Source organism: Castanea sativa, chromosome 2 (assembly GCF_040712315.1).
Source record: "Castanea sativa cultivar Marrone di Chiusa Pesio chromosome 2, ASM4071231v1".
Classification (NCBI taxonomy): Eukaryota; Viridiplantae; Streptophyta; class Magnoliopsida; order Fagales; family Fagaceae; genus Castanea; species Castanea sativa.
Window position 1 is genome coordinate 38,322,828 of NC_134014.1, and position 16,882 is coordinate 38,339,709.

The window sequence follows — 16,882 nt, forward strand, 5'->3', positions numbered from 1 at the left end:
GAACATATTTTTTTGTCACACCTGTTCATCTACCATTACATTTCACGAGCTAGCAAAACTAGTGATTTCTCAATCATGGTGTTTTTCTCTCCTCTTTTATTTATTTATTTATCTTAACAATGGAATTTAAACCGACAGCATTAGCTTGCACTAATTGTCAAACCATGCACCTAAGCAGACACGGTTTTGGCACATTGTTCATGTTTAGTGACTATCATAGTATCACGTCCGAGTCCAAATCTTCTGTCTCATTTTTCTTACTCTACTTTATACTCCACCAATAAAAACTTGCCACGTGCTCACCTAAGTAATTAAATACTATTATTAATTAATAACGGTAGCATTAATAAGTCAATAATGATAGTATTTAATTACTTAGGTGAACACGTGGCAAGTTTTTATTGGTGGAGTATAGAGTGGAGCAGGAAAAGTGGGACAGAAGATTTGGACTCATCACGTCCACGAGTTTCTCAACCTTTGCGGTCTTCTTTTTCTTCTTTTCTCTCAAAGTAGAAAAAATATCCTTGCAATAATATTAATAGCTCCAATGCTTTATAAATCCCTCTCTTTTCATTTTTTAATTTACCCATATTTTCGTGGGAACTATATGATATTATATTTTTTTTTAGAGAGATCCAAAATAATTTTCAATCTATGGATGTCTGCTCCTAGTGATTTTTTTTCTTATTATCAGATCAAAACATCAATTAGTTTTAAGTATAGGACCAAGATATCAATTGGTTTTTAGTGTAAACAATGAATAAAACCCTAAATCTCTACCAAATATTTTACCAATTGGACTAACTAAATAACCCACAAGAGTCTTAAATTGGGCTATTAAGTGACCAATTATATCAAACTTGAATTCAACAAAGAAAAGAAACTACAATGAGAGTTGCTCAAAGTTTTAATTACTACAATTGCTAGACCAATAAGCACATTTCAATTGTCTATATATATGTTCGACGCGAAACAAACTTTGTTACTCACTCTTTAGCCTGTTGTGCCAAACATATTTCTGATGATGTATTTTGGATGGAAGATTCAAATCCTCCTGCTATAAAAGTCCTGTATTTTGAGTTGGCTCATATTCAATCAAAACTGAAATTTTTGTTCCTGTTTCAAAAAAAAAAAACTGAATGATTGCCCATTTCTATTAACTATTTATTTATTTGTTTATTTATTTATTTATTGAAGTAAAAGACAGAATGTCTACTCAGTACTTACAACTTACTACTAAGATATTTAGGATGAGTTATAGTCCTGATAATAAGTTAACAGAGTGGCAACTGATTGGAAGCCTGTGTTTAACAGCTAAGAGAAAAGAGAAATGGTGATTATAACTTATTATCAAAATAATATTGCTTGGACAAAACTTAGGGACAATACCTTAGGTGCTGTTTCTTAGGTTATCCTCTTAAAATTTAGTCATGTGATTATTTAACTAAAAAATACACTTCTATCCCATGAGAAAAAATCCACATGACAGAATTTTAAAAAGAGTACCTAAGGAACAACACTTAATACTGTACCTAAGCTTTGCCCATATTGTTTATATGTGGATGTGGTGTATTACTTGGTCAATCCCATATTGGGCCAAAATGGGCTTTTGCCATTTTTGCGAAAAAAAAGCAGCATGTTGTCTCATTTCTCAAACTAATTAGAGAAATACCTCTCTCTTGAAACTCGATTTCTTAAAATCGAGTTAAACCCTATAGTGACGTTTTAAGGAGCTTATAATGACGTTTTTACGGACCTATAGCGGCATTTTGTAATTCGAGCTCCATGAAGTCGAGTTATAGGTAAAAAAAAATGAAAAACTTGCATGTAACTCGATTTCATGGAGGTCGAGTTACAAAACGCCTCTATATGTCCTTAAAACGTCACTATAAGCTCCTTAAAACGTCGCTATAGGGTCCAGAAATTTTTTTTTTGAAACTCGATTTTGAGAAAATCGAGTTTCAAAAGAAAGGTATTTTCCTAATTAGTTTGGGAAAGAGGACATTTGCCCATTTTTTTGTGCGAAATGGGCATTTGCCCATTTTCGCCTCCCGTAACGTTCAAGAAGGTTCATGCCACAAAAACTGAAATATATAAGTTTTTTTATTTATAGGAAAATAAATGTAAGTTTTTTTTTTATTTTTTATTTTTTATTTTTTTTATAGAGGAAACTATATGTAATTTAATTAAATGAAAAACATATTTTTCATCTTCATGATGCTTTATTTAGCCAAATAAAATGAAGGTTTTTAATTTTCAATAATGAAACAACAATTGTGGGCTATAGATGCCCCCCTTTCTGTATGTGAATAAATAAATCACAAAAAGAAAAGAAAATCATATTTTGTTTACAAGATGGAATATAGGTGCTAAAATACTAGCTGGGAATGTCAGTCGAAAGTTGCGGCCATTCATATGATCAATGATCATATCCTTTCTCTTACAAACTTCGGTTATTTCACCATATATGCTTCATTCATCACTTATGCCCATGAGAGTTTATCTTTTTTTCCTTGTTTCTAAGCGGATGGATTACCTCAAGGAAAATTATATAATTTATAAATCATAAAGACAATGGGCTTGATTTCCAAGAGCTCATGTGTACTTTATCATTTTTCCCCACTTTTTTTTTAGAATGTAGTAGTATTTCAATCCTATGTCATCATTCATTCCATGATAATTACATTTATTATTAAGTTAAGACATTAATCGGTTTTTTTAAACAGAGCTCAAACCCTATATTTTTTATTGAACGACAAAAGACTATACCTTTATCATTTCTTATTCATAATTTATTTAATACCTAATATTATATACTACTTAATAAAAGTTAATTGGATCCTAAAAATTGTGATTGTGTCAAGTAGATATCCTGTTTGATCGTCAATTTCTCTTACAAATTGTTTACTATACAAATTTTATATTAACTTTTTAACTTTATTAATATTTATTTAATACACAATCCATTTGTTAATCTCATCAATTTATTTTTATTTAATTATTATACCAAATGCCTCAGGTGCATCATTATTTTTTTATGTAATATATAGTTGGCGTGTGTACATGCGTGTTTGTGTTTTGTAACATACGGCTTATAATATATAAAAATGAATGCCAAAACTGAGAGATGTTATGGTTTAATTTTTGAAATCCAAGAATGTTTTAAGTTTTAACATTATCGCAAGTGACGTACCTAATTTGACATAAATCTACAATCCTATAACCAAAGACTTTTGTTAATTTAAAAACCAAAATGTGTGAAAACATTTAATTCCAATAGAATATATTGACAAGATAAGTTTTACTATTTAATAAAAATTAAAATATAATAACTCTTTTTATTTTAACAGAAATAACATATATATATAGTATTCTACTTCTAAAAAAAGAACATATAATATCATTGATTATAACAACATACCTCTTTTTTTCTTCTTTCTTTTTTGAATGGCAGATGGAGGGGGGGGGGGGGGGGGTGTGGAGGAGCGTGAGTGGAGTTGGAAAGAGGTAGAAACATGGAAAATTATAAAAGATGTTAATACTGTTGGGATACTTATGGGCCATTTAGTAACGCTATTCTAGTAACGTTATTTATATTTTTGAAAATACGTGTAGGTGAAAAAATGTATGAAAATGTATGTAATGTTATTTAAAAATTGAAAACATGTGTTTAAACACATGTACTAAACGGTCCCTTAGGTTGTTTTTAGAATTTGAGAAAAAGTTAACTTATTTTACTTTTTAGCTTATTTTTGCTCCTAAAGTGGGTACTATTGCTCCGAAAGTCAACTTTTAACTTTTTTTTTTCTACATACTTTCAGCAAAAAGTTTGTAATTTCAGCAAAATAAGCAGTTTCCAAACGGACCATTCATGTAATATTAATTTTTAGGTCATGTTAATGGACACCTTTAAGGTAATAGTTAATAAACCATAATATGAAATTTTTGACACCACTTTTATGGGTATTAAAAACACTCAACAACATTTATTATTTTATTATTCTTCTAATAAAATGCTTCTAAAAATAGCCTCTAAGGGCATTGGTCAACATTTCTCTTAATTTTTTGAACACTCTTTATAGAAAGTAAATACAATGAGCTTGATGATTTTCTTTTCTTTTACAAAAATTTATAATGATAAAATTCTTAAGTTACAATATATAAATATATAGAGAGGTGCTATATCCACAACATTTTTACAACATTTTTCACAACAAATCATAGGTGGTTAGTTGTTATTAGTTCAAATTTGAACCTAACACTAAGATTATTTTTTTGCCCCAACAATAACAACTAGTAACAACCTGCCACTTAGGATTTGTTGTAAAAATGTTGTGAAAATATTGTGGACATATCATATCTCAAATATATATATAGAGCCAATATTTAAACAAATACATAAATGATAAGTAACAAAAGAATATTGATTTTAACTTATTAAAAATATGAAAAATGATATGTCCACAACATTTTTACAACAAATCATAAGTTGCAGATTGTTACTGGTTATTATTGTTGAGGTAAAAAAGTAATCTTAGTGTTAGGTTTAAATTTGAACTAGTAACAACTAACCACCTATGATTTGTTGTAAAAATGTTGTGGACGTAGCACTTCTCTAAAAATATATACTCCTATATAATCAGAAGATACAGTAATGAAAGAAAAATTAGAAATATATTAAGAATATCAACACAATTTATGTGAAAATAATTCATTTAGAGAAAAAGATTAAGAAATAAAGTCAAAATTTTCGAAATGAAAATTATTTAAACCATTTTGAGAGTTTATACTGTTCTTCATAATAGTTTTATATAAATTAAGAGATAACATGGATGGAAATAATTGTAAACAAATTATAATAATTTTATGGAAAAGGAAAATGCTAGAGTTACTAACAATTTTAAAACATTTTTTACAAACTACTGATGTGGTAAGTGTTTATTGATAAATAAAAAAATTGTGTTACTGGTGGGCCCAAATGAAAACCAGTAAAAATTAATTACATCAACAATTTATAAAAAAGTTATAAAATAGTTTGTGGTTATAGTGTTACTCTTTTATATAAATTAAGAGATAACATTAATGGAAATAATTGTAAAAAAATCATGAAAGATATTATAATTTTTTTATTTCTTTCCATAATATAGTGTTTTTCGTATTGCAAAAACCCAAAATGTCAAACCATTTATAAAAATAAAAATTTAAAAATTAGATAAATGAGTATTTTGAAGTACAGGAAATTATTGTGTACTCTCGGAGTACCATAAATGCGTACTCCTTCTTCTCACATGAATGGTGAGTTCCACTAATTAAATTCATGGTAGGACCCACCATTCATGTGAGAGGAGATACTACGCATTTATAGTACTCTGGGAGTACCTAATAATTTTCCTTGAAGTACATATAGAAAAATCTAAATATTTGACCAAGTTATATACTTAAATGGTCTTTTATTTTTTTAGAATACTCAGTATTTTAACACACACAAACACAAGACAAAATGAGAGAATGTTTTTTTTTTTTTTTAATACAAGATAGAATTTTACTTTAGCTTAATCTAAGTGTATATGTGTGTGAAGCTCCCTCCTGGAAACTTGAACCCCGGTCATTGCCCCACACACTTTACAATCACTTATACTTGTAGAGTGACCATCACACCAAGAGTGTGTGGTGGTGAGAGAATGTCTTAAAGAAATTGACATTGATGTATATCTAGAAGAAACTTAAATGGTCTAATTAAAAACTGGATTATGCTAGTCTAAGTATCAGTTAGACTGGCTAGGTTGGTCCAAATTTAGTAGTTCAATGCATGGGGTGTAAAGTGTCAAACAAATGGTAAAGTTACCCAATCTTGTCGGACCGAAATGCATTAATTCAACATGTAAGTTTTGTTCATCTTTGCTTTAGTACTCAAATCTCCTCATGAGTGATCGAGGGACGTGAGTAGGTTACCTATCTAGGAGCATTGGACTAGCAAAGCTGATTGGTTATAAAACAATATTCAACGGTTTCATTCTTTCTCTTCAAACCATTAGCTTAGGCATTTTGAGTCAAGAAATTTTAAGTCTACAAGGCATGAAAAAGTAGGCCTCACATGTTTGCTAATTAAGTATATCATTCTAAAACTGAAAATTCCATTTTCAGATCTTTTCGCTTTCAAACTTGTTAAGAAGCTAAAGAAAACGGGATCTTTCTGTATAAAGAAGAAATCACTTAAAGGTAGTTAAGAAGATAAATGTCAAAGCACGTGGTTCTCACATGACACAAAGATTAGTTGATAAAGGCCAATCAGATTAGATGCAGACATGTGTAAGGGAGGCTTCAACTAATTCTAATCTCTATAACAAACTCCTTAATCCACGGATCAATTAGTTAGATACGTGTAGTAGTTAGTCTTTCTGTTTTTGATTTTTCATCTTATTTTATGCTCAGCTTGTACATATAAAAGCAGAGCTCCTTGTATTCTTTAGATCATCTTTCTCATTCAATAAGAAATACTCTTCTATTTACTCTTTTCTTCCAGAGAGAGAGAGAGAGAGAGTTCTACAAAACTCAACACCATTTCATCTATAGATCAATTCAGGTATATAAAATAATAATAACAAAAAAAGAAAAGTGAAAATTATTCGAACAAATTTTATTGCTCTTGATGACCTTTGACAACAAAAACCAAGAATGAAACTATTTCAGTTGATTACAACAAATTTATCGAATGTCAAAGTTAGCACTAGTCTATTGGCACTAGTGCTATATTCAACACAAATTTCACGCAATTTACAAACATGAACAACTATATATAATTTAAAAGAAGCAATCAAACAGTTTAATTTGGGGAAGAAAAAAAATACAACAATATTAATTTTGCAAAGCATTGTCTAGGTTACACACTCCTTTGTTCTCCTCCTCGATCGGTTTTCTTTCTACTTCCTCTGGTTCTTTGACCCAAAGCGAAGGATTATGTAAAACAAAATCCTATAAATTGCAGCCCAACCCAACATTATGAACACCTTTTCCCACTTCTTTCCTCCGCTGCCGTGAATTTTAAGGCTATCTAATACGTCAATACTAGAGACGTTATTCCCCAGTGGGTCTTTTGCATAAATATCCGTTCTCTGAAACTCGTTTATCAAAAGCCCTTCATAAGGATATGTCATTGTGGAAATCTTGTTCATCCCCTGCCAATAGGAGGGAATGTCATGACCACTCAAGAAGTAGCCACAGAACAAGAAGAAGAGGGCAGTGAAAGCAATGACTGCTGCATAACCCAAGATATAGTTTGGCACCACTGAGCTCACAAACACCACAAAGGAGTTTGTTGTGAGAAGGGAAACATAGAGAACAATCAAGAAATATATGAAAGGTCCTTTGAGCTTCAATGCAAAATACACAATGCCAGCATAGACTCCAGCCTGAATGGCAAGGAAAGGAAGGTAAGTAACAACACCAGCAATGGTGTAAGATGAGGCTCTGTAGGCATTGTGAGAAGTCTCTTGGATGAAGATGAAACGCTCTTGAATGAAGGCTGGGACAGCATCATTGGAAGAAAAGAAGAAGGGGCAGACAGTGAAGATGAAGAAGCTGGTGAGGTCTGTGATGCCTTGCAAGGATTTTGGGGGTTTCATAAACATGGTAGCCATCATGAAACCCATTAGGGTGAGGACCATTAGTCTTGCGAGGAAAAGCTCAGGTGTACGACGTATGTTCTTGAAGTTGCGGCGCATGAGTTTCATGATCTCTGATAAGAATGAATTAGCAAACTTTGGGCCGAGATGGTTATTGTTTGCTGTGGAGTTCATAGCAACATCAGTGCCGCCTGGGGTGCGATGGTCATCTTCATTGACAGTGTAGTCACTGCTGTGAGGTGTTGGAGTGCTGGGAAGGATTTCACTCGAGTATGCGTAGTGGCCAGGGGATCAACTGCTTAACACCATGTACACAAAGATAAGAGAGCTAGCACATGTAACTCAAAGAGAGCAAAACTTAATTATGTGCTACAAGAAAATGTTAAAATGTTATTTTTAATTTTATTACAAGGATTTACAAAGTGACCCGTCAATGAAAGGTGATTTGTGACAAGCATTACTTTGTGCTTAACTATGTGTTATGCAACTACAAATTGTGTTTTAATTACCTCATTGAATATGGACCCTTTTTATTAGCCTGCGAAGGTGTAAACCTCAGTGCTTGCGTTACTCCACGATCACTAGCACTCCATGACCTTGAAGTATTGTTATATGGGCTTCTTACACTGTGATCAAAAGAATCAAATACAAGAGAATTATTTTGTAACTGTAGGCGCTTTCCCTGTCCCTTGTGATGATCAGCACTCTGTTGACCTTCTGCTTGACGGCTAGGACGTGGTGGAGTAGGCGTTGGTGGTAGAGTCGATGAAACAGACATATCCATCCCTGCCAATGGCGGGGGCTTCAATCCAGTACTTGCAAATTCAGTTACTGCTTCAACTCCATGTTCAGACTGATCATACTCTTGTATGACATCAATTAGGTGCTCAATTGAATTCTTACCCTTGGGAACTCTGCGCCCCATCCGTGACACATGGTGAGTGACATCTTTGGGTGATCCTTGAAACATGAGCTGGCCACGAGCCAAGATTATGAGATGGTCAAGGAGCAACTGGATTCTTGATGAGGGCTGGTGGATTGTGAGGATTACAGTGCTTCTAGAGCGCGCAATGTGGTGCACCTTTTCAATCACGCTTGAGCACTGGTGGAGTCCAGACCTGAAGTAGGTTCATCCAGGAAGAGTAATGATGGCCCATGGATGATGTCCACCCCTATTGTCACTCTGCGACGCTCTCCACTAGACACTCCTCTGATCCCCTGGTCACCTATATAAGTGTTCCGAGTTGACTACAAAATAGACAGTCGAAAAATTCAGTCACAGATTAGAGATAAATATCAAAAGAAACTTCTTCACTAGCTAGCATGTTGTCAACTTTTATCTCCTTTGAATAACCATAACTTAAATGGCTATTCAACCGATTATTTTGAAACCTAGCATGAACAAAAACTTATTAAAGAGAGGGAAAGTGTTAGCAATTTCAAGAAAGAATGGCTTCCCATTAAGTTTTTAGTCACAACCACATCTGTGCTATGCCAAAAGAGTTATAATTCTAACTCTTTGTAATCAATTATGTAGTCTAATTTAACTTGGTAAACACCACATGCATAACACATTGATCTAATTCAATTCGTTTGGTTTTTAGATATAATGTTTCCAGCTCCAACCAGTGCAAATTGGAATGATTAGTGTTGGTGGAAGTGAATCCTAGAGAAATAAAGGTCTTAATGCGAGAATTGGGAACTTACATGCATATCATAAAGTTTTAAGTACTAATATGTTGAACCTATAACTATAAGTGGGAATTCAAATCACTTACAGACAACCCAAGCTGCTCGATCAGCTTGTCCACACGATCTTGCTTTTCAGCCCTTGAAATAGGCCCCAGCCGAAAATCAGCAGCAAACATCAAAGTCTCATACACAGTAAGCATTGGAAATAGCCTATCATCCAGCATTATATATGCTGAAGTCCTTTTAATCAAGGTCGGACTCATTTCCTTCCCATCTAAGGACACCCTGCCCTTGAGACTCCCACTAGCTATTCTCCCAGCCAAACCATCCAGTAGTGTAGATTTGCCTGCACCACTTGGACCCATCACTGCAGTGATGCACCCTTTTGGTGCATAGCACGTAATCCTGTTCAACAAATCTACTTCTTCTTTGAACCATTTCCCTTCAACATCCTTCTTTTTCTTTGTCACCGTCTAGGTAAGACTTGAAAACTCGAGTCCACCAGTGAAATTAACCGGCTTCCCTATGTCGATCACTGTGTCACGACGATCACTATTGGTATGAGACATTGGTAGAGTGTTAGTTTTTTTCTTTTGTTTTGTTTTCTTTTTTTCCTTTGGGGTCTCCCAGTAAGTTGGGGGCTAGGACTGAAGGAGAATTAAAAAGGAGGAAACAATGTGGAAAAACAAAAAAATAATTGTTACAGCCAGTGAAAAGGTGTAAGGAGGTAGTCCCAAAGTTACATGAGGCTCTCTTCATAGAAGAATCCGTATGGACTCGTTTCAATCGAAAAGAAGAAAATGCCTTCTTGTTTCCATCATCGGCTGGTTTTGACATTATTGTGTGCATTTTAGGCTTTTATCCTGGAGCTGCCTGCTGGCCTTGACTTTTTTTGGACATGTATGCTAGCCAAATTTTGTTTGTACTTTCTTGCAGATTTTTGGTGTCATTATGTAGCTGAAGTAAACAGTTTGTGTTGTCATCGGTGATCCAATCATTTACATTTGCAAATTGTATGAGGTAACAATTATGTCCTTCTCAGCGTGGCTTTCCAAGTGCAAATAAAGGAAGCATCATTCGGATTAATTTCATTAGCAATACTGTAAGTGATCATGTACTTGCCAGTTTTAGGCTGTCAAATACTAAGCTAATCTGTTACAACCTTGCGAGTAATTAATAATTATAGAACATTTCACAAATATAATATCTCATGAGGAGTATAATAAATGTATATTCTCTACACTCACATGATAGTGATTCTATTTAATTAAATTCATGGTAAGAATTTAGTCCTAAAATTTTAAAAAATAAACAAAAAATCATAATAAGGTCCACTATTTATGCGAAAATAGGAGTGTGTATTAATTTTACTTGTGAAGTTTTCTATAATTTTCCGTTACAAATAGGTTTATAATTAAACAAGTTATTCAAAAACAGCTTAAGTTTGACTCAATAAAAAGGTTCATTCATGTTTCTTTATTTATAAACGAGTTATACTTGAGTCTTAAGTTTAGGCTTGTTTAATAAACGAACCGAGCCCAAGCAAAAAAAAAAATTCTCATAGAATAAGCTTGTGAACAATAAATAAAGTTTGATAAATTACAAGTTGAGCTTAGACTAGTTTATGGGCTTAGTAATAAGCTTGATATGAGCTTCAAAAATAAACTCATATCCTAAAAAGTTTTTTTTTAATTAGGAGTTGGGGTCTTATGTCTAAGCCAAATGGGCGTAACAATATGCTTAATATGAGTTTGATAATATACTTGTATGGGATTCAAAAGCTTAATATTGAGCTTGGGTTTGAGAGCTCAAACTTCAAGACTATCTAACAAGGTCAAACTCAAACAATTTGTAGGCTTAGTTCGAACTTAAATAGAGCTTGAACATTTTATATTTGTTGTCAAACAAAGTTTGAACATTCAATACTTAACATAGTGTTACAAAGGATTTTGAGTTTTGGAGGAAAGGGATTGCTAAAGATGTCTCTAGTCTCATATAATTTAGAATTTTAAATAATGTGATATTTTGTATATTATTATATATAAAAAAATAAAATCTTATTTATTATTAATCATGAAATTGACTCTCAGCATTTAAATTTGAAAGGATCATATTCCACTTTTCAAATCAATTGAATTATGACTATCTCGAGCTACATTCCAAACTTCTTGCTTATTGAAGATTTTTCCAACCCTTTTATATGGCTTTTACGCCACTCATGGGTTTCTCGTTACCTATAGTGATGCTCTATGCCATCTCTGCCACAAGTATCGCAACAACAAAAATTGGTTGCATCTCTTCCATTGGTGGTAGTTGAGTTGCCCTCTAGAGCCCTTAGACTTAGAGGCAGTCTTCAACCCATATCTAACTCGAACCAGTCTATAGATTTTAGTTCCTTTAGCACCTGCCGTTGGACTTAAGCATGGGTGCTAAAAGACCGGTGGTTTCGTTGTCTTGGCACCAAGCTTTGCATTCTTCTCAATTGGGTGGGATTTTCGTTTGGGTGTTTTTAATATATGTGTGAGTGAAAAAGTGTGTAATGTTGTTTAAAATGTGAGTCATTGTGTTAAAACTCACATGCCAAACAGACCCTAAAAGCACTAAATAGAGGCTCTTGATCTATGCCCCTATGTTAGTTTTTTTTTTTTTTTTTTTAAAAGAAGAAGCTTCTTAAATAATAAGTCTACAACAAAATTTCCTAATATATTTATAATAAAAAGACTATGTGTTAGCCCATCATAAGTATTTAAAAAAAAAAAAAAACTAAAATATATCACGCTTACCCTCGTTACAACACTTTTTATTTTTTGGATAAGATTGCCCACTACTACTTAAAACAATTTTGTTATACCGTTGGACTTTTTTTTTTTTAAGCCTTGGACTCTCTCTTATTATTGTATTCTAATAATGATATTTTGATTAATTTGTTTTTTCCAATTTTGCTATTTGTTATGCTCAATTCCATGTAGAAATATGGTTTAGAAACCCAGACCGTTTAATGAACAATAAAAAGAGCCTCTACCTTGTCTGTGTGTTTGTTTCTCAAAAAAAAAAAAAGGTTTTTATGGTTGGATAGAAATCTAACCGAAGTAGAATTATGATGATGTCATAATTAATTTTATAATTATTTAAAATATAAATAAATATATTAAATTAGTAAAAATTGAGAAATTGACTAAAATAGTCCAAATAATATAGAGTTTTATCCTTCAAATGTATATTTTATAGCATAACTTTTATATGAGAAATAAAAAATATGAAATCCTAGGCAAACATAATAAACAAAGCATATAACAATATCATAGTTGAATTACTAACTATCAAAAAGAAAGTTATTAGTTTACATTGTACTATTTATATAAGCTTTACATTATAAACTAAAAAAATGTGTACAATATTATATATTTTTATGCAAATATATACAATATTTTACACTTTATACAAACATGGATCACATTACTATTACAATATAAACCAATAATTATTCCGCCAATGAAACATAATTGATTTATCAAAACTACTATTGAAGCAAACAAATAATAAACCACTGGCAAAAATGGCCAAATACCATATTTTTCTGAAATTTGTAGCAAAAAAACACTGTTTCGGAAGTAATTAGTGATGTACCACTTTTTTGGTACTCGAGCACAGTAAACTCGAGTACCCCCTAGTTTTGCCACCGTGGCACCGTCTGACATGGCATTTGGGCATTAAAAAAATCCACTTGGTACTCAAGTTTCTTGGACTTGAATACCGTGCTAAATTGGTACCTGGGTCCATTAAACTCGAGTATTAATCTATATGACTAAAAGTGCAAATCATGCCGATTGATACTCGAGTCCATAAAACTCGAGTACTGTGTTAGCAGTACTCGAGTCCATTAAACTCGAGTATCAATCTGTATGAATGAACCCATTCTTGAGTGGAAAACAAAATCATGCAGATTGGTACTCGAGTCTGTGAAGCTTGAGTATCAATCTGTATGGGAGGCCCTTCAAGCCTTCTTCATTTTTTGCCCCTGAGTTGTCCACAACTTTGAGAATAGTCCTCATCTGAATGAAAAGTCCTTCATTGCTGTAAAATTGCAAAGAGAAAGATTAAGTTGATTAAGGTAAGATCTTCTATTTTTTTGAAAATGCAAGTATATTTTGTTTCAATTAGTAAATAAATTGTATTGTACAAATAAATTTACAAGGTGTGGGTTTATATTTTGGTTGTAATGGTGATTCATGGAATTTGCAAAAGATTTCAAAATGTTATTTAATTAATAAAAACCATAAAATTGAAAATTTCTAAGATATTTTACTAACTCATTTATGTCCAATGCATAAAAAATAAAAATATTCATTTTTAAGTATTATTCCTCCAACAAATGACGTCCATTGTTCTCTTGACCCAGATAAAAAGTTTATAAACATTGAAGGTTATGCCAACTTGTAAAAATGTATTTAATTTGAACAATAATTTGGCAATAATTACGTGAAACAATCTATATGTTTCAATAATCTAAGAAGTTAACAATATGCATTTTTTTTATTGCAATGGATTTCCATCATTGAATTTAAAATATATTAATGATTTGCATATATAATTATTGACATTATTTCACTCGAAGCTAACATATTGAACCTAACATGTAATTTCATTAGTTACAAAAATTTGTTACAGTGCTTAATTACTCAATCACATGCTTAATACAACCTACTGGGCTAATTAGTACTCAACTGGTACTTGATGCTAGCAATGTTTGACAATTACAATAACTAATACCCTAACACAATCAAGTACACAATAGCCACTTAGTCAATTACATTCAAGTAATAGTAGCAATAAGCTTAAGCCACTCAAGTCTCAACGCAGCCTCTCAAGCATCACAGGCATAATAGCTCACAAAATCAAACTCGGCAGCAAATCGTCTGGTTATCACATACATATTGGCATGCTTTCCATAATGATCTAACAAAATGACAGCTTGAAATATAAGTGTAGTAATTTCCATAATAACTCAATCAACCATGAACTCATGCACACTCAACTAGATCTTATACCCATTATTTGAATATAATAATTTCAAGTGGAGCTTATGACCAAGTGGGGCATTAAAGTAATCGAACCTAAAATGGAATCCTAGGTGGGGGAGGTGGTCTATTATTCTGTCTTGTGGTCATGGCTTAGGTCCTTTGTGTGGTTCTGGCTGCCATGTCAATATGGGATTCCTTCATAGCTTGCCCCTAGCCCTTGGGATAAAGGGCACCCCTATCTACCACAGGTGGGTAGCTCTCTATATTAAAAAAAGAATATAATAATTTCCAAAGTAACTCAACAAAGCTTACACTAATAAAAGAAATGAGAAATATAATGAGAACTTCTACCTTAAAGGAGACTTGGGAAGACACTATTTCATAGAATCAATTCAAATTGATAGGGATCAAATTCAGAAATTAAGAGTATGAACTATGAACACAACCTACCACAAGCAAGGAAAATAATTATTCCAACAATGATCAAGAAAATTAATATGTACTAGAGCTGTTTTTGTTCATAAAGGACTTAATTTATCATACTGCATATATGTTCATGGCCAAGAAAATTAAGTAGACCACAACATGGCTGAATCAGGGTTTCAATTAGCACCAAGCCACAAGTAGCCCCATAACTAGCAGTTCCTTTACCTTTAAAAAAAAAACCTAACAGATAAAATTGAATAGGATTATTTATGGTTCTTTGTAGTTAAACAATAATGAAACAACTTTTAGAAAGTAAAAATTAAAATACACCTAACATACACCTAGTGAATCTGGTATCAGTTGGTAATTATTATTGCCCATTAACATAACTGATAGTGAAAACAAGAAAAATTTGAAAAACGTAGTAAAAGAAATGTAAATGTATCCTTAGAATTTCAGATTTGATTTTTTTTTTTTTACTTCTCAATCTTCCGATCCTCCAATACCATAAAAGGATCTACCGGTCTAAAGTTAAAAAAAATCATTCATATAATGGGTAAAAATAATACATAAGCATACTAATTTCAATCTCAGGTGATCCAAACCTTTAACCTACCAAATAAGGTGCTGACGTGGTAATACCGAAACATTATAGTAGAAGCAGACAAACGAACAAAAGTCTAGCATAGGCTTTTATATTTATAAAAGTTCACCTTATCCACACACAGAACATAAAACAATCCAATCTTAAATTGGAGAAAAGAACACTCACTGCTAAACTACTATTGGATTAGCAGTCCAAAAATACTAGTTAAAAAGACGGATAATCTAAAATGTGTAAATCCATGCACATGTATTCATATAGCATGCATTTTGATCTAATAACATATATCATGTATTTTGTTTCAAGTTGCATTTAGAAGGATGCCACAATTCAAACTTAGCGTACCTAGTCCGCGAGACCACCACTCGTCGGTACCTCGTTCCGCTTAGGGCATGTTCTTCGGTTATGCCCCTCTTGGTCACACAACCCGCATTGCACCTTCCTCCCCCCCCTCCTTCCATGGTGTGGTTCTCGGCCACTTCCCACCCCGTCCATCTCATTCCTGATTCGTGTTGAGACAGGGCGACCTTTCTCTCTGAACAATTGGGGGTTAGGGACAACCTTTGAGTTTCTTTAGGATTTGACCATGATAATCTATCTTTCAACGCAGGGAAAATAGGAGCATAGCTCCTAAGCAGTGCGTACATGTTGTAGCATGGGTCAATGTACTGCTCTGCATCATGTCGATACCTAATACAAACTGTAATGACATGTGAACATGGTATTTTGTACAGTTTCCATTTCTAACATGTGCTAGTTCTTTGCAGCAGATTAATTCCATGTGTGTGATCCCCATGTCCAGCAGTCCCTGGTCATCTGAATAGCCACATAATGGGTTAGAGGAGATTCCTCCAAACCAGTTCGAATGAATATGTTGTCCTATGGTAGCTAACATATGAAACACAGTCAAAAGATGTAACATAAGCAGCAACATAAGTAAAGGTCAAGAGAAGATGCAGTTAGGATCAAAATTGACTAAAAGAGGCTTCTATTAGGGTTTATAAAGATTAAAGACTAATTAATGTCAAAACCCAAAATCATACAACCCTAATTCACAAATGGTAATGAACATCAAAATATTTCATCAAAACGCTATGAAGATAAAGAATAAGTAGAGGAAGAGAAGTCCCAAAAAAAGAAAAAAAAAAAAGAAAAAAAGAAAGAAAGAAAGAGAGTGCCGAAGAATGAGACCAACAGAATTGAGAATGCTAAAAAAAAAAACACTAAAGGTTTTTCTATCATAAGAAATGAAAATTCTTGAAGCACCCTAAATTACTATTCCTATGAGCGATGGTGCCAACAAACGCAAAAATAGTTTGAGCAAGTAGGTGGCAGCATCCTTGTAATCACTAGTAGCAAAAATAATATAATAAGTAAAGTAAATACTAGTGGTAGTAGTCATAATAGAGTGCAATAATAGTCAGCAAGAACTTCTAAAACTCACACGGTCAGAGAGATGAATTGGGTAGAAATAGTTAACACAAGGAGGTGGTGACATCCTTTTCCTACAAGAGGTC

At 32.8% G+C, this 16,882-nt stretch overlaps 1 pseudogene; it reads right to left on the bottom strand.

The window, feature by feature from the left end:
• Positions 1-6,824: 6,824 nt before the first annotated feature.
• LOC142625305 (ABC transporter G family member STR2-like) lies at positions 6,825-9,883 on the bottom strand (annotated as a pseudogene).
• Between the last annotated feature and the right edge of the window lie 6,999 nt (positions 9,884-16,882).